Below are 19,604 nucleotides of genomic sequence, written 5' to 3' on the forward strand. Positions count from 1 at the left end.
AGGATCATCAGCCTTCCCAGCACACTCACTGGTGTGCTGTTGCAAGGAAGATTTGAGGTCTTCTCCTTTGTAATTCATTGTTTTACGCCTCTGAATAACTCAGTGTTTAGTTTAATAATAATGCTTTGTATTCTTGTAGTTCCATCCATCTGAGCACCAAGAATTGGTTTCCCAGCATCAAAGCATCTGTCCTCTTTCATTGACTTTTGGCATCAACTTATTTTCTTAAAATCCCCATTCTGACAGATTTCCCCTCTAGCAGCTTGTCCTGGCCTTTAAAAATTCTTCTAAGTAGAGTCTGAGAATGGCTTTCCTGCTTCCCTCTTGAGTTCACAGCAAACCTTGCCAAGAGGGAGAAAGTGTGCATCCAAAACAATGGCAGTAATATGCATGAGGCCCTGCCAAACACAAGGGGTAAACTGCCTGAAGGAGATAATCAAATACTTGCTTATTGTATTCACAGGGCTCGCTCACTAACAGCCAGAATATAATTTTAGCAATAGGAGGTACCCAGCTTTGAACAGATGGGATCTGAGAGCTGGCACATCCCTCGCAGAGCTTCATTGTGACCCCATGCGGACAAGCGCTTGCATCACTGAAGCCAACACAACTGCAGGAGCTGCCTGCTAGCCTGGCATCATGGCAGAGACTCTTGGGGATGCAGATCCATGATGTTAATGCATACAGTTATCTCAGATTTAGGCAGAGCCATGGTTCTTTTTAGGTCCTTGGACCAAAAAAAACCCCTCAGAACTGCCTTTCCATCTCTTCCCAGCACTATGGAGTTTCCTGGATTGTTCCTTCTTGCCTGCCAGGACCTCTGCAGGGATTTTCTTAGCATTAATGCATGGAGTGCAATGATCTCCCCCAGAACAGAGAAAACTCACTCATGGTATGTTGCAGGAAGGGTTTTGTCAAGCATATTTTCCTTAGTTCCTTTAATTATCCCCTCTCCTTGCCTTATTTTAGAGATGGCTGCCCACACAGCTGTAGCATCCACAGAACAAATGTCTGTGGGGCACGGCCTCTCTGTCTGTACCGTACCCACTCTCACATCACTGGCAAGCTGACAGAACCTCGCACTCTGGATACCCTTCTATTGTGCAATAGGATTTGATTCCATTTACTTTCCGTGAACTCTGTTAACTTTGTGCAGGGCTCTGTTTGCGCTCCTGTGTCTATTTTAAAATGACACACCTTGTGGACTTCTGTCATTCAAAATTTTACAAATACTTCACCCTGATCTTTTTATGACATGTTGACTGTCGAAGCTAACAACAACATTTTATCATGGTCTTCTCTGTTGCCTCTGGCAGAGCTTATTTAACTCTTTCACGGTAATTAATATTTCCTTTGCAGAGTTTCGTTACTACAGTTCTAGAAAGACACCTACCACACATCTCTAAAAACTGCTGTCTTCATCCTTCACTTTAGCTGTTTTTTTCCTATCTGAGTCTTTCCTGTGGCCACCAGCTCTCCTGGATGTTATGCTCTCTCCCATTAGGCAAGGTTTCTTATCTGCATTATTGCTGCGAAAGGAACCTTAGGAGTTTGGACCCCGCAGTGCTGAGAACGGCATAAAACCAGCCAGGAACCATGATCCTAGAGAGCTAACCAATCTTTTTTGGCTCACTTTATGTTTTAATACCTTGACATTGCTTAAAAAAATAAATTACGGAGAGCGGTCCAAAAGTTTCCACTAGAGGCATTTCCCTGGGAACCTCCTATCTCTGCGTACTAGACAGCATAGTTCAGTGATCCTGAGCATCTTGGGGCTGTCAGGAGAGCAACCTGTCATTCACAGCCTAACAAAAGGCTCCTCCTATCCCATTTTAAATCATTATCATTATCAGATGAGACAGTCTCATCACGGAAAAGGTTTTCCTCTGTCTATTGAAATTTCTTTGCTGTCCTTTCCCCCACAAGCATTCAAAAAGCACCCAAAAATACAAGTCTGGAAAGAAATTTCAGGATTTCCAAAGTGCATTTGAAGGAAAGGAGATCGTTCATTATGATGCTGAAATTAAGGTGTTTCAAAGTGTTAAAATTTGTTCTGGAGCTTCAAGGGTTAAAAACGTGTACTATAATGTGAGTTGAGGTAATCTCATGATTTAGCAAAACTGTTGCCTGATAACACACCCACTGCTGGGTTAACGGATGATATGAAAGGAGCTGCTGGAGGAACGGAAGAGGGTGCTGTCAGTCTCAGGTAAGATGCATTTAACTAAGCTGATAGTAGCCCAGACGGTCTCTCTTGCAGGAAGGTTAAGGGAAAGGACACACACCACGTCAGTTCAGCCCCAGTTGACAGGCTTGAGCCACTCAGACTGCTGCTCCGAATTCTGCACAGTGCAGAGCCCAGCAACAGGGATGAACTTCTTGCTTGGCATCGGATGCCCAGAGGCACTGCATGGCATATTAAGCATCATGTAGGCATGTGATCCTAAGTCACTGGCAGCATCCCAGCGGAGTCATATTCCCATTGCATTCCTTGGATATCTCCCAGCCACTGGCCTGAGAAAGTCACTAACCTTCGTATGCTTCATTGTTCTGGCGGGATATCTCCATCCAGACGGTGTCGCGTGACTTCTGCTGACCACTGAGCGTGCACTTGCACAGCTCATCCCAGAAACATCTGATCTCACAGACACGTCCTGGCAATATCACACACCCTGCTCCTCAACACCCCACCAGCAGGATGCACATCTCTTCCAGCTGTGGAAGCAACTGGGTGAGTCTTTCCAGCTGTGGGACATCATCATCACTCCCACTGACACCTTCTCCTGCCTGAGAGTAGAGGAGCTGTGGGCAGTTTAACAGTTTGGGCTTTAGAACTTGTAGTGTTTGAAGAGAGGATCCCTTGAAGATGTGGGATAGTATTTGGATATATGGAAAAACTGCTTCTCAAAAAGAGTAAGGATGTATTGGAATGGCCTGCACAGGGAGGTGTTCAAGAGCTGTGTGGATGTGGCACTGAGGGGCATGGCTAGTGGGCATGGTGGGGGTGGGTCAATAGTTGGACCATATTATCTTGAGGGAACTCAAGATGGAACTGAGGAAAAATGGGAGAAGTGGCTGCATCTACCTGAAGGATGGAGAAGAGGAGCTGAAGATAGTAGCAGTGAGTAGACCCAAAGAGGATCAACGACAATTAGGATGGCACCATTAGCTGCCATGGAGATAATGTTATCCTCAAGCATGATAGAACAGCATGGCTGTTGTCATGAAATGTCAGCTCTCACAACTCAGGGAAGAAGCTGCTGTCAGCTAGAAATTCATTCAGCCAGTACATTTTCTCTGATGGGGAGTGAAAGGCGGGTGCTCTGCAGACATACAAGATACATTTGATAGACAGACCTTTGGTTGAGGAGGTGGAAGAAGACCTGAAGAAGAGACTGAGGAAAACAGCAGCTGTGGGAGGAGGAAGAATAGGTTTGCTGGGTGCAGGAGACCAGCTATTCACACAATAACAGGAGAAATGGCAAGATAAATGGACATTTGGTGCCATGAGAACCAGAGATTAGGATGACAATCATCTGACCTAGGATGGGATGATGGACCACTTTTCATCACTTCCTATAATCTAGCAATTTTATTTGTACCAACTTGAGCAAGGAGTCAGGAAATGCTTCTCTTTCTCAAGCATTATTGCATTTATTTTATTTTTGGTATATTAACAAAATGGTGGTAGGCTCCTGTGTGTTTGATAGTGTTAAACTCTGCACAAGGTTGGAGAACCTGAACAAAGTTCAGTGACATTCATACAACAAGGAGTAGCATAGATTTCTCCCAGTCCTCTTAGATAATGTGCAGTAAGTAGATGTTACAATTACAGAAATGGAAAACATCCAAGACACTTGTAGAAAGCAGGTCTGGTTTAATTTTATCAAACTGATATAAAATGAAACTTAAATATACCAATGATATATATTGAAAGATAACTCTCCAGCTTAAATGAAATTACTGATATATCATGTTGAAGAGGCTCTGTGCTGTCTTTGAAAATATGCAGAAAGAAAAAGACTGTCATCTCCCACTTCCTGATATATGTGGACAGGAAAAGTCAGGATGAACTTCAGAGTCTGTTTCTTTCATGCAGTAAAACAGAGGGGTTGAGACAGCAGGCAGTAAGCCAGCCTGCAAGCACAAGGAGGGGTAGGACCAATTGTTCAATACAGAACAGGGCATCCTGATTGGCGACCTTCATAAATCATGCAGTGTGCAAGACAAGGAGGAGACATGGGGGAGATGTTCAGCTAGTGGGAAAGGGGGTATGTTCCAGCACTGGATGTCTACTCCACGTCCACCTAGTGCTTAGCACACAGGCACCCACCTACATTAAGCAAACATGCATCCAGTGAAGCCTGCCCATGAGAAGCTGGGGCCTGCAGACTTCACGTTGCATCTGCAATCTGCATGCACAACCTTTAGCATGTGGCACTGTGTAGCATTTAATTTCATGATCCCATACTCTTTTTCCACTGTTTTGACTCTATGCATAATTATCCAGCTTAGCTGCTTGCCCTACCCAGTGCATGGCCTGCAGGCCTGTTTTCCACTGTTTATTCCTTTTTTTTTTCTTTTTTCTTTCTTTTTTTTTTTCCCTTTTCTTTCCTGTTTTGTCCCGCAGTCATTATTACTGTGTTTCCTTGTGGCCTTACCCTCAAATCAGAGTGCTTCAAAAAAATGATGCCTATTTCCCCATAGCGTGCATGGGAGAGGAGGTGGCTCAGATACACACAATAAAATAGAGAGGTCAAAGTTGCCTGATGTTTCTCACTAATTGTGGGTGCCAAAATGAAGGCACTTGAGCTTCTGTTTCCCAAAGCTGCTGGCAAGCTTTCAGTACTTTATACACTCACCGTACAGCTCCCACTGACTTCCTTTCCAGGTGTGTGTGCTTAGCACTGCCGCAAACACTGTCTGCACGAAAAACACAGCATGCAGTGAGTGACAAACAGACAAAGTCTGGGCAGAATGGACACTGCCTGCAGAGGGAGGAGCGCATCTGTTTCTTCAGCATAACATCCCTCTGCCTCTCTTACGGGATGTTCCCTGCTGTGACATCATAGTGATAGCCACTCAACGTAGGTAACCCAGAATGGCTTCCTCCTCCTCAGCCCAATTAGGCAGTGGTCATACCAAAATACAGTACATGTTCCTGTAACCAGAGTTCAGCAGAATACTTCTAGAGTTCACAGCAGAGGCATTCCTTGCATTTGGCATCTCTTAGCCAAGTGATCAACACCACAGCTTTAAAATGAGGTACTGCAAGAAACCAAAATCTTTGAGATAAGAACTGAACTAAATATTTTGTTGCATGGATTTGTATTGATCACCTATTTTAGCTGCCATGGAAGAGTTATTTGTTTCAGTCAAGTAATAAAGGTGTGCACTGCAGATTTGTCAGGTTAGGCAAGCTATTCTTTTCTTTGTAGACCAGCCAGAGGTTGAAGGGGAATTAGTAGGACATTCATTCTGGGTAGGATTTTCTCAGCTATTTGCATACAATGGATGGACTGGAAGACTAAGGTCTTGTATGTGCATTTCCAGGGTGCTGGTAGAGTTTGGGACAGGCAGTTGCACACCATTTTGCCACTACATCTTCTCTCATTGCTTTGATCCTGTGAACTAAAGAAAATATATTAATTAATTAAAAATATTTGTAGTAATCTAATCTTTACCTCCATGTAATTCCGTAAGTGATACAAAATAGGACCAGGTTGGCACCTCTCCCAGACAGATTAATTTTTTTTATGCTTTCAGCATGAGTTTGACCATTGAATTTTGGTCATTGTATTAAAAGTGTCTGAAGAAAGGCCAATTGCTTATGAGTTTAAACAGTGTTCTCTGCTCTTGGTGTGAGCTTGATGTGTGGTCATAGAAAATAAAAATTGCAATTGGTTTTGCTAAGTAGCTATTTGAAAGTGATAGAGGTCTTTCCTTCACTCTCTAGGGTGCATCCGTTTCAGAATGCCTCAGAGACGTTACCTCATTAATTTTAATGAGAAGCCCAGACGTGAATCTGACACAACCATAAATTGTTCTTTTTGTGTGTGCATGTATGTGTGTGTTTAAAAGAGCTCCCTGTGTTACCCTGTGAAGGACCTGACTGTGTTGTGCGCTGACGTCTACTACTTATGCATGCGTCATTCTGGCCTCACAACACAGTTCCCTTTTTATCTTTCAGCCACCCTTTGCGAATTACCTTCGTGCTTCTCCCTTTAGTGCCTTCTGTGCAGATAGCTTATTCCATCTCTCCAACAGGAGCAAGAGGCTCTTTTACTCCAGACAGTCTCAAGATTGAAGCTGTAACATCACCCCAAAATACCCTCAGTCAGGCACACCTGTATATTCACTTCAGCTTATTCACTACCTTATGTCCTTGTTCAAGCTGCACAGCCTCCAAGGAGCCTCCTCAGACCCTCTTGCAAGGCATAAGCTTGCAAGGACTCAGGATGTGCAGTTGAGCATGGGTGGTAGACTTGCCAGCCTCAGGAAAGGGATGAGGGAGGTGAATGATGACATCTTGCTCTCCCGTTTTCCATGTCTGATGGCCTAACCTGTTCTGTGGCTGACCCTTGAGAGGCAAGCCACCAACAGAAACTGTTGCCAAAGGAAAACCCTTTGGTCAGAATATCTGTAGTGGAAGAGATCTGGGTTTGTACATCCGCCTATGTGAAGTCCTGGAAAAATAATGCCCTCAGTACAGCCCATTCACCAGCTCCCATGAGATCAAATCCCAAGTGTCTGCTTTGGGCAGTGGGCACTGGCTGTTTAAGTGACATTGCCACAAGGTACAACAACCATTTGTTCTTGTTGTATATAAAAAGCAAAATGAGCAGTGGAAGGACACTCACCACAATACCTAAACTCCTAAAATGCCTTCCTCCCACATGCCTGCATTTCATAGGTGACCCACTTCCCCTACCAGAAAGATCTTTGTTTTCTCCTATTGCATGACAGCCTCACTACTGCTTCCAGCTATGAGCCATTTTCAACCCTTCTCACCTCCTCATCAAATTCTAATCCTACCCTGACCATCTCAGACTGATGAAGAGATGTTTGGGTTTTGCCCAGATGGTGCCTATTTGCTCAACAAATGCCCAAAATTTAGGTAAACTTTAACAACTTTCTCTGTCCTTGTAAGACTCGATTCTTACACATAGTTTCACAGTCACTCGGGTATTCCCATCAGCGAGAGTATTTATGCTGTTTTTAAATCCTCTCATAGCAGCTAAGGCCACCCACCATCTCTTTAAAAAGAGATGCTGCATCTGTTCGGTGAAGTTATACGTCTGAATTTGTAAACTTTGATTCAACTCAGATATGCATGTGCTTTGGGCTTCCTCTGCTCTCTATGTCCTGATTAGCATCTGCTCTTCTGCAAACATCCCGTGTAGCTTGGCAACATGGACTTTTCCCGTCCTGTGTGACTGCATATGACTGCACTGCCATTTTATCTTGATTAACATAGAACCATATATTCAGAGAACAGTTTATATTGGAAAGGACCCTAAAGACAATCTAGTTCCAACCTCATTGCCATGGGCAGGAACACCTTCCACTAGTCCAGGTTGCTAAAAGCCCTGTTCAAATTGGTTTGAGTATTTCCAGGTATGAGGCATTCAAATCTTCTCTGAGCAAAATGTTCCAGGGCCTCACTACCCTCATCATGACGTATTTCTTCCTGATTTCTAATCTAAATCTACTCTCTTTCAGTTTAAAGTCATTAACCCTATATCACTGCATACCCTTGTAAAAAGTCTCCCTCCAGATTTCTTGTAGGACCCCTCTAGGTACTGGAAGGCCACTGATAAGGTCTGTCTGGAATCTTCTCCTCTCCAGAGTGAAGGACCCCAACTCTCTCAGCCTGTCTTCAAAGTTTGGAGAGGTGCTCCTGCCCTCTGGTCATACTCACGATCTTCCTCTGGATTCACTCCAATAGGTCTATTGTTCTTCTGCAGGGGCTCACAGCTGAATGCAGTACTCTAGGTGGGATCTCACAAGAGCAGAGTTGGAGAATCACCTCCTTTGACTTGTCCTTCACACTTCTTTTGATTCAGCCCAGGATACAGGTGTTTTTCTGTGCTGCAGTGCATATTAATGTTTCATATTGAGCTTTTCATCAGCCAACAACACCAAGTCCTCCTAATGTCTGTTTGCAATCCATTCTCTTCCCAGTCTGTAATATAAAGGTAGAAAAGTTTCTTTTGATAATGACACTATTTCAGAATTTGATGGTGTCTGTCTCACCTCAGCATCATAGGGCTACCTCTTCTTGAGCTTTATGGTGTACATGTAAGTGGAAGCCTGAAGAACCTTCTGACTTAAATGTCCCAAGCCTTTGTTACCCCAACCATATGTTCATAAATGCACTTTGGTTTTGTATGTCTTTGCAAACTGCCAAAAGCTGCACACTTTCATGATATGGGATGCTTTTACTGAGAAGTTGTAACTAAATAGCCTTCGTCAAGAACATTGTTTTCTGTTGCAACTGCTTCCATGTTTACTGCAAATTAATCTGTCCTCTGCTTTCTGTTTACTCTGGCTCAGTTTTTGTGCCCTGGTATATGTATGTGAGTAGATTCAGTACCCCTGGCTCACTCCTTGTTAACACTTACAAGGGCTGGTTTCTCTAGACTCCCAAACCTCCAGTGTTACTTGTCAACTCAAGTGCAGTTCCACCTTCCCTTGTGGTCAGTCACACAAATCACCCACTTTCCAGTAGAATAGATGCCAAACATCCAAAAATAAGCAAGATTTAGTTTCATCCACTTATCCCACCAAAATGTTGGGTAGCATCTTCTGACAGCTCGCTTGTAGAGTTGCCTCCAGAATGTTTCTGAAGGACTGGAGACTTAACCTCTATCAGGCAGGAATGGGCTTCAAATTTCTCACATCTGAGATAAAAACTTCTCACTTCTGTTTCTTTGAAATGATTTCCATTTCTAAACAAGTTCAAATTCAATGCAACCCAATTCTGATTCTTCACAAAGCTCCTTTGAAACCAAGGGACTGAGTCTAGGTTTAGCAGATTCGTTTCCTGCTGACACTGCACAAGAGAGATGTTACTGCCAGGGTGTGGGAGATCAGTCTTTTTACCTGGCACTCAGTGCATGGCAGCGTGCAGAGAGTAAACACTTTGTCCCATTCAGGCAGGTCACAGCCAAGGAGACAGTGGCAAAGCTTGTCCTTTAACTACTATTCTTTCTTTGGTCTCGTTTTTCATGATCTCCTTCCTCAATCCCTCTCTGCCTTCTCCCTTTCTTTTTCTTACTGCTTCTAAAGTAGTCTCTCTTTCTCTGCCTTCAGCCTTGACTTTCTTTTTGTCTGACTGTGCAAAATCACCTCCCATCCAGGGAACTGCAATTCTCTACGGTTGGTGAGCTGCTAACAGGACTCTGTCAACAGAGCACTTGTGCTAGCAGTGCGATCTGTGTGAGCTCAGCCTGCTGTGTCAGAGGGAGGGAGCAACACTGCACAGAGCACAGAGCACAGAGCACAGACCTCCTCCGTGGCCAGGGTCTGCTGTTTGAGTTTCCATCCCTTGGGTGCAAATGAATCGGCATTTAAGTGGGACATGTTCTCCAGTTCCTGCTTCTAAAAGTAGAACCCATTTAACTCAGCAGATTGCCCAGCTGGAACAGGCTATTTACAGCTGTACCTGAAGCTCTGATAAGATAATGGTTATGTTGTAAATACCTATCCCATTATGCTGCCTTTGGTTAGTGCTTGCAATCACACGTGAACCAAATGGCTCCTCATATTGAATAACATCTCAGTGTTCCTTCATGAAGAAAGCTGGAAGTCCCACAGGATTTTTAAAATTTGTTTATTTTACTAGAAATTTTCTGGGGACCTGGTAAAAATCATCTGATTGCTGGGTAAAAAGCAGATGTTGTGGCTTGGTCTCAAGGCAGGGAGTGAGGGTGGGCCATTTTCCACTTTGGTTGTTTAATAGGTGTACATTTCATTAACTGAGATTGGATCTGACGTTTATTGGAATTATTAGAGAACGCTGAAAGGGTTGAGATGGGAGAGCTTATAATAAGGAAATCATCTGAAAAAAAACACGTGCACATCTTAGAGCGAAAGAGGATTTGTTTTCCCTTCCTCCCTCTGTCCTCTTTGTTTCCCAAAAATACAGTCTGCTTCCAAAGCAGAGAGAAGACAAATGCTTCTACATGGCCTCACCAAGGTTTTCCCAGATTCTGTGCTGGTGATGGAAATGGACAGCACTTGGGGTCTCTGTCATGGCAAGAGGGCAGAAAGAGTCTTCCAAGTGATCTGGGTTGGCTCCCAGGGAAGAGGCAAAGGAAAGACAGTAATCTCCAGCTTTTATCTAGGGATGTTTGGGTTTGAGGAACCCTTTCTCTGCCCCCAGTCTACCAAGAAATTCTTGCAGACCAGCATTGTCTTGACATGGCAGGAGGCTGTTCTGGTTCTGCTTTCCACCAGCATCCAACATGGCTGCTCTCCCCCTCCCAAAACATTTTGCAGAAACTATCCCTGGTGCAGGCGTCCTTATGGGATTACACAAGTATTTACACTCACAGACCACACACAAGCTGCAGTCAGTGCTGGACGGTCCGTTTGCTTCATGCTGTTCCTCTTGGAGAGAAGGGAGATCCCATTAAATGTGAAAGCCGTGCTCTGCTGTCTGCCCCAGTTTCCTGTACACATGAGGCAGCTCATGCTAACCTTTGGGGCACCATACAGAGCTCATCAGCATCTTGCCTGAGGTCATTAATAAGGCATTTTTCTATTTAATTGCTGGACCCATCCTTCCTTCAGCTCTGCACGTCACTGTGGTTACATTCACATAGGCACTCTCAACCTGAGGAGCTGGAAAAAAGCATCCCCTGAATCATGCCTGAAGCATAGCAGATGTGGTTGTCTCCCTGTAGGAAATCATAATCAAGTTCATATGTGTCACTTAAACCCACTATTGTGTCTGTGCATCAAGTAATTGCTGCTTGACCCATTAGGTGAAACAGCTACAAAACAGAAAGATCTTCTGGCGCCAGAGCTAGGACCGCAGAAAGTCAGGCATATTTTTAAGTGCAACAAAGTCAGCAGCTGGGATATCCTTTCAGAGTTCAGGAGACATTTGCCCTGCTCCAGGTTCAGCTGCTGGGCCTTCATTTTTGCTCCCAGCCCTTGTCCATCTTCTCCCAGATACAGCTTCACTCCCTCATTAGGAGCTCGTACAGTGTCTAGCGTAACGGGGCCTTGACCTGACGCAGCCCCAGGCCCTGCCTCCATAAATCAAGTACAAGAATGGGATTACAGCACTGTCACCCGACAGTAATAACATGTGCTCCAGGTCAGAGACACTGAAGGGCAAGCCTTGCTCATTAAGAAAGAGAAAAATATGGGATTTTTCACTTGACATTATCAGGGAAACATGTTCATTCATGTTTACAGAGTTATTGTAAAAGCTTCCTACAACAAAGATATCCTCTTATGGTGAAAGTGAAACCCTATCTAGCTGCTCAGCCTGTACTAGGCTGACCTCCAAAACTGAACAAAGCCCCCAAGACAGAAAGAAAGCGGATTTTGGGCCCAGAGGAAAGTCTCTGGCAGCGCTAAGCTCTCTGGCTGGATGAAGCCTCCGTGCTATGCCAAACCACCCAGCAGTCACGTATCTCTGGGATGGATCAGCACTCCTGGTAGAGCAGGCAACCAGCCCCACTCTCATCTCTCCCATACTGGATGAAGAGACTGGGGCCAAGGCCTGGTTTCACAGGCATTTCAGCCCCACTCCTGAGTGGATTTGGCCTTTTCCTACTTGGCTTAAATTGTAGTTTAGAGGCAGTGGCAAAGGCTGCAGCTTCTGTTGGCCTCCAAGGGATTCTGGTATTGAGTACCCAGCACAAAACCAAAATGTCTCAGTTTGAGAAAAAAAGAGATCTTCCACTGTACAGATTCTGTTCTACAGAAGAGATTTTTGTTGAAGCAAATCAGCATGTCTTCTCCCCTCTCTAACATAATCAAGAACTAATGTTCTTCCTGGACTCCCAGGAAAACTTTGAATCATACAGTTACTAGATTCACACACACACAAAAAAAAAGGAGATAAAGCAACATGTTGTGTGGTTTTGCAAGCCAGGGAGTTCTTAGGGTTACTCACATCTACCTGGCATTCTGGTGAGGCATCAGAATGGGGGCAGCTCTGGGTCAGGTGTGAGCTCCCCATAAAGAGAAATTGTACAGCTAAAGCAGTCTGACATCCTTTGAAAACTGAAGATTGAGCTCTTCACCTTCTGAAATCCATGGAGTATTTCCAGGTTTCATGTTGTGAACAGAACAACTCAGTCTTGGGTTGGAGCTGGGGATATCTGGCCCTGCTGCTGAGGGAACACTGCTCCTTCCCTTCACTGACCTGCTAGAAAGGAGAATGAAGATTTCCCAGGGCTGTGAGCAGGGCAAAGGCAAAGGTGAAAGCAAAGTTTGCAGCTCCTGCTGAAAGCATTAGTGAAGGTCTAGGGCAACCTGGCCAGATCCACTCAACAGTCAGAGGCATGCTGTTTCATCTCTCTGCACTGTGGTTTGCTGGTTATAAAAGAGAAGAAAACTTTTCCCTACCTCTGAGCAAATCCCTTGGTTCTTGTCAGGCACTTAACTACCGCAGCAGTGAGGGCCATATAAATTATAATTACACTGAGTGCCTGGTGCTGCTGCCCGGAACTAGCACTTCATTCTTTAGTGCACAAAATTTCTTTTTGGTGGAGAAATTAACTGCTGCTGCTGCAACCCTAATTAGGTTCCCTGTCTTGAATGACTCATTTCATCATATAGAAATCAGTTTTCTTTGTCTCTAAAGGAAGCTTGAAATCATGTTTTGGAATTCAAACCAGGTTATATTTGCCCATAACACACAACCCCTGAAGTCTGGTTAGGACAGGGTGGGGAGCCACGGGTGTTAAACTTAGAAATGGATTTAATTAACCTTTGCTGTTTATTGCTTGCTTCCAGAGTTCAGCCAGGTTAGGAAAAGAACAAGGAATGGGTCACCCAGTGTTTACACGGGGCTTTTGAAGAATGGCCCAGACACTTTTTTCCCCCCTCCTTTCTTTAAACATTTCAAGTTTAAAGCTGTGGCTTAATTTTGGAACCACGGAAGGGGAATGTTGATTCAGAGAATGGTAAATACATGGTGGTAGGAGGCAATATGAGCTCCTCTGTGCTGTCTTTCACATAAGGCTATCACTCTGCCTCCTCAGCTTTCTGTCTGGTAGGAGAGCCACTACCTATGAAGAGTCCATCTCTGCCCTCCCTTCCACACGGAGCATTTGTGCCCCCATCATGTGGCTCATTGAGTCACCCTCACATCAGCTCTTGGTTCAAAACAAAGTTACTGTGCACACTGTTGCAGAAGGAAAAGTTGTTTTTCAGGATTTGATGAGCCTGTCCAAGGTTATGGAGCAGGAAACCGCTCAGTTTAAATAGACATCGGGCTGGCGTAACCATGGCAAGAAGCTCTGAAGCTTAGGAGTGACAAAGGAAGATTTAGGAAATGATGAAGTAATGCCTTGTGTGTTATTACATTGCCCATGATGTCAGAGGTGCATGTTGGTGGTGTGGCCGTAAAGGTTGAACCTTCCTGTCAGTATTCCCTTACATTTTGTCACCATGCGATGGATGGCAACAGAGGGGCAGTCTGATAGAATGGCATCAGACACGGATGTGTTTATGAAGCAAAGGAGTGTCACTAATTTCCTCCACAAGGGAAAATACGGTGCCCAGTGATGCTTGCTGAATGTTTATGGTGACCAAACAGAGAAAGTTGGACTGTGCAGGTAACATTTTCCTAGCAGTGATACTGCTGCATCAGCTGTGAAACAGTGGGTCATCTCATGAGTGCGCCATGCAGGCTCTTGTTCATCACTGGAGAAAGTGCAGAGCTAATGGCAGTGACTATGTTGAAAAGTATTGTTATGTAGCTGAGAATGTGCTCTATCAAATAGTGTTATTGGTAATCTGGTAGGCATTACTTTTGGAATGACCTACCTAGATTGTTGAATGATATAAACTAATATCCATTGATTTTGGTGAAGTTACGTACATTTACAGCAGAAGAAAATCTTGTCACGTATAGTCATGAGACAAAGGGAAAAAAAAAAAAAATGAACCAAGAGGTCACTTTGAAGTGTGGAGATCACAGAGGACAAGGCTTTCACTCCAGTAATGATTATGGCAACAGCAGTGCCTGTCTCCAGTAACTCCAATAGCTTCCACTACAAGTTTCAAAGACTACAGGAGAATAACTCAGACTGGGAACTCAGTAGAGTACAGACAGAAGCAATGTTGCAAAGAAAGAAGGAAATGGTCTCCCAACAGAAAGGAAAATGCTGTAGCAGATAGCAAGGAAAAAATATCAAATATCTAAACTATCAAATATCAGGGCATCCATATAGCAGACTACCAGAGCATAGCTCCCTCTAACAATCAACCAGAAGATAACCCTTCATTTTGTAATGATAGCAAGCTGTGCACTGGGTTGGAAGTAGAAAACAGAGGTTCCTCCGGTGGGGTGGATGTGATGTTGTCTGCAGTCCTGCCTTACCTTTTACATTTATGTTCACAGAAAGAAATGGAAGGAATGATAACCTCCAGGACAGTCCTGAGTCATAAAATATTGATAATAATTGACTCAAAGAAAGAAGAGTTTTCTAGGAAATCAAGCTAAATAAAACAGGAGGGAAGGATGACTTAATGGCTTCAAGACAACTGAGGAGTCAGTGAGTGAACCTTTACTCTTTCCACAGAAGCAGAAACAGAAATAGTTCATTTCCCTTTGTTAATCTGTAATGTAATGGGAGTTGAGATGGTCTTTCATTATGCTTTTGAACAGAGTCTAGGAGAGTGGAACCTCAGTCACGGCAAAGCACTTCTGGAATCCAAATGAAGATGGAGATGTCATGGAAACTTGGAGCTGGGTGATCCAAAACATTCCTCCAGCCTTGCAGTGGAAGGCCATGGAGATACTGCATGACAGTAAGTGGCAGTAGTTGCAAAACAGAAGGGGATGCTTGCTCCTTTCTAATTATGGAGGAGAGCATAGTTGGTTCAGCCTTAAATGGCCTCTGAAACATTCAAAGAGAAAATTTCCAGTTGGACTGAAATATTGACTCAGTTGGTGGAAGCCAAATTCTTCAGATACACAGATAAAGTTTTTCAGATCTCATTTGGCAGGGAAAGCCCGGGGCTGAACACCTTTGATATATTTATTGGACAGGTTCCAAAACAATTCACTACACAGATGCTACAAACCCTGTAAAAATTAAAGTGTCTTCTCAGGACATAATTGCCCAGGACAGAGCTGTCACTGAGTATCAGGAATTATTTCTGTACACGCTTACTGTAAACTGTAAGTGGTAAAAGGTTTCAATTAAACAAAATGAAGTTTCAGTTCAATAAAAAGGGAGAAGGAAAGGAAGGGAAAGTGAAAAGGGAAAGGGAGGGGAAAGGGAAAAGGACGGGGAAAAGAGCAAGGAATCTCTTAATTTTAACAGATACTGACACTAAAATTGTTAATGCAGTGTTCTGGCTCTCAGAAATATTTTATCCATAAGTTCATAATGAGATTTTCAAAACCTATGGCGTCCCAAATAAAACCAAGGCAGAGTGACAACAAGAAAAGTTTACTCATTCTGTAGTATGTAATGATATTAATCCAGGTTGCATACTTTTTTACTTGTTAAGCACAACAAAGTTCTTCATGGATGCTACAGGTAGACACACTCATGAATGCAATCAGTCTCCAATTTCATGCCTCTGCAACTTCACCCAGCTTGCTGCATGACTGAGTAGAGGCCTGAAGTGCACACAGGGGCAGCAGAAGTAAGAAAATGTGTCTGCACTGCTGAAGAAAGCAATGCTAGGGTTGCACATGATTGTCTTGATTTGCCCAATGGTGATAAACAAGGCAGACAGCAGTTTCCTCTGAATCTAGAAGAATACACTGTGAGCCTACAGCTGATGGCCCAGGACATGACTAAATCATGGCAGACATGATGCTGAGAGTAAATGCACCACTGATGATGGGAACAAGCAGGAACAGCTCATGCAAACACAATAAAGCACTGTGTGCTGCATCTCCTGAAACAAACAGAATCTTCCAGAAAAGAAACAGAGCATCAGTGCTCACAAAAACTGAAAACTTGTGTACACACTTACTCCCTCTATGTTTACATGCTTCCAGGATGAAAGAAGTAGGAGGAGGATGACATGGAACAGGAGGGAGTACAAAGTTGTGTCTGACTATTTCTGCATTCATTTAGAGTCAGGGTTTGGCTTGCCCTCTGGCACAGACCAGTTGAGCTACTCTGAAACCCAAACCAACAGGCCAGGTTTTCTGCTGGCATAAGTTGGCATTAGTCCACTGATTACAGCAAGCCTTGGATGAAGTTTACAGGGATTGTCCCACTGAAGTCACTAGGCCACTAACCCAGCCTTGGCATCAGAGAATGGTGACAGAAGTTAAGATTTTGGCCCTCTCCCGTGTGTCTTACAGCAGATTAGGAAGGCAGAGATTTTTCCAAAAGCCCAGTGAGGCACACTGGTGGCAGAGGATGACAGCATCAGCCTAAGTCAGCAGTGGGACAGGCAAGGAGGAGGCTGCTTAGGAGGCTGAGCGGACAGCTGCTCAAAGGGAAAAGGCAGGCACAGAGGGAGTATCTGCAGTGGGTGAGAAGGCAGCATGCCCAGGAAGCAGGGCCAAGAGGGGAGAAGGGAGCAGGACCTGGCAGCAGGCAACTGGTGGAGAGGCACCCACTGTCCTCTGACACATTCATGATGTAACAGCAGCAGCTACTCACATGGCCTTTCTCACCACATCATTGTGCTTCTTCAGCAATTTTTGTTGCTATGCTGAGCACTCAAAAAAACATCTTTAAAAAGAGAAAGGTGACATGCTTTCACTAGAGGTGGTCTCACCTGATGCTGAAGTAGCTCAACATTTATTAAAAGTCTGTTATCAGATACTCATACCTGTCACACGAAGCATTTGGCTGGCAAATCCCTATGCTGGGTGTCTGTCTCAAGCTGATTTCTTTTATTCATTCTTGGTTTTTGCATTTCTCCTTAAGTGGTGCGGCTGCTTCTGGCAACAGGAAGAAGAATGCATTGTTTCCCTCATTGTGAAGCCTTCTTACTGATGTGTGACTCTCATGCTTCAGAGCTGGCACCCAAATGCAGGTCTGCCTTCCTCTCAAGAATGTGCTTTTGGCAGCTTCCTCAAAACTGCACCTGCATGGCCACCTCATAAGCCTCAGAAAAAAACAGCGTTAGCATTTTGTGAGCAGAAGCAGGCCAAGCACTGTATTCCCCGAAGGACTCCGGGGCATCCCTCCTGGCTTTGTGTCTTGTCTTGCAGGAGATTAAGGCACACCCATGTGTCTCCTCACAAGGACATGAGGGCTTTGGGACCAACTGTTGCTGCCACCACTGCCACCTGCTGAGACCTCCAGCTCAAAGAGACCTGGACCTACTCTATCTTCTGGGGCAGAGGGGTAAATGGAGACAGAAGCAGAAGGAGCTGGGGACTAAGAGTGGGAAAATAGTCTGAGGCATCATTCAGAGCTGAGAGATGGGGTGTAGGAGAGAGAAAGGGGCAAGAAGAGATGGGGTGCATGGAGTACATCACTCAGAATCACAGTGACAGAGAAAGGTATACTCAAACCATTGAAAATCATTTGTTGTGATTCCCCCTATAAGCCAATGCAATAGCACACAGGGAACCATGCAGGAAGATACATTACGGCTGCACAGTGGAGTGAGGAAATGCTAGTCTGGAGGCTTGCCATATAACATTAATTCCCTTCTTTGTGCCTGTGCATTATAGTACAGCCTTTAAAGACATGATCACGTAGTTCTGTTGGATTTTTCCACAGGACCCCTGTCTCCTTTACTGCCAAGCTAGGGGTGTGTAGTAAATGAGGGAGGGGATTGGAGGTGGAGAAGAGATTATCTGGTCATTAATGCAGCTGAACGCTGCCTAGCCCTGCTCCTACTACTGTCACTTAAATAAACACTTTCACAGTCGGCCAATACCACCTGCTCTGCTTGCCAGGCTACAGACACCTGGGTGTCAGACTGGCAAAAACACTGAGTGGTCTTCATTACAAGCAAAGTGCCTTCACAGAATCACAGAATCACAGAATTGTAGGGGTTGGAAGGGACCTCTAGAGATCATGGAGTCCAACCCCCCTGCCAAAGCAGGCTCCCTATACCACGTCGCACAGATAGGCATCCAGGCGGGTCTAGAATATCTCCAGAGAAGGAGACTAACATTATGAAAGTCTCTGGTTCTAGAGGTTCAAGAACCCTGGCTGTTCCCAGCAGAAATCCTGGCAGAAGTTCCTTGTACCACAATCCCTCTTGTTTCAGCCAAGGATGTGTTCGCCCCCAAAGACATCCCGTATCAGGCTATCACATGTTTGCTACTGATTCCCTCTCCAGTTTGGGTGGCTTCAGCATCAAAGTTCACTAACATGGGCATTCTAGAGGCTGCTCAGCTTACTTTCTTCTCTCATCTCAACTTTACATCTTGCCCAATGATGTTCTCAAGTGCTCTTATTAATTCACTGAACTTTTCCCAACATTAGACTTTCTTGTCGGCACACCATTCTCCACACCCCCCTCCCAGTCCTCTCAACAATTTCGTGTTCTTTTCTCGCACTAAGTGCGCTCTTACATTACTTTGCCAAAAGCAGTTGTTTTTCTTATATATCTGCAATTTCGTCTTTCACAACAGTAATCCTCTGCACTCTAGATTTCAATAACATGCCCTTGTTTAAACATATGTAGTGTGCACTAAAAAAAAAAATTAAAAAATGAAGAAGAAAAACAAACATATAAGTGTAACACGAACAGCCAGTTAGTGATCCCAACTCCTCTAATCTCTCTGTCCTCATTTCACTTCAGTAAAATGGAAGTGGTGCTAGCTCCTTCTTCTTTTTGCAAGAGCTGCAGCGAGAGGAAATCTCTACATATTTGTGAACCACTCAGATTTAGAGTGAAAGTGTCACAGAAAAGCCCATGAGGAAATGTAATCAGTTTGCACTCTACCCAAAGCTTAAGTGGTGTTCGGTAAACAAGGTCTGAGGTCAAGTGATGAGGGTAAGGAAAAATTCTGAATAGTTACTGAGGGAACACAGCAACGATCTGTCCTATACAGTGATGACTGTGACACAATGCAGATACATGTAGAAGGCTGAGATAAGGCTCAAAGAGTAATCGTGACTTTAGAATTTCTCATTTCTGAACACTTCATGTTTCCAGCCATGGTGGTTTTTTAATGACATTATTAAGAAGTAATAAGAACACTGAGAATATAGAAAAGAGCATCTATCTATCTGAAGTGCTATGCAGTTAACGTATGTAGAACAATATTTCTTGGTTATCCTCCTGTCCTCTGTGACAACACAAGATTAGACTTCATGGAACACAAGTCATTACCTCCTTTGGAAGCCTCAGGAACTGTTCATATTCTTGTGCACTTCTCTCTTTAATCTTTCCCCCATGATACTCAAGGTACATTTTCCTTTAAAACTATTCTACCAATTATACCTTTACAAACAGGCAGGCACCCTGTT

At 44.1% G+C, this 19,604-nt stretch overlaps 1 long non-coding RNA gene across 1 annotated transcript; it reads left to right on the forward strand.

Annotated features, from left to right (window-relative positions):
* Positions 1-2,472: 2,472 nt before the first annotated feature.
* On the forward strand, positions 2,473-18,833 carry LOC107311344. Its single transcript, XR_001553998.2, has 4 exons — positions 2,473-2,731; positions 14,594-14,747; positions 14,861-15,003; positions 17,097-18,833. It is a non-coding gene; the product is annotated as an uncharacterized LOC107311344 (long non-coding RNA).
* Positions 18,834-19,604: the final 771 nt, after the last annotated feature.

The sequence above is a fragment of the Coturnix japonica genome, chromosome 3 (assembly GCF_001577835.2).
Source record: "Coturnix japonica isolate 7356 chromosome 3, Coturnix japonica 2.1, whole genome shotgun sequence".
Classification (NCBI taxonomy): domain Eukaryota; kingdom Metazoa; phylum Chordata; class Aves; order Galliformes; family Phasianidae; genus Coturnix; species Coturnix japonica.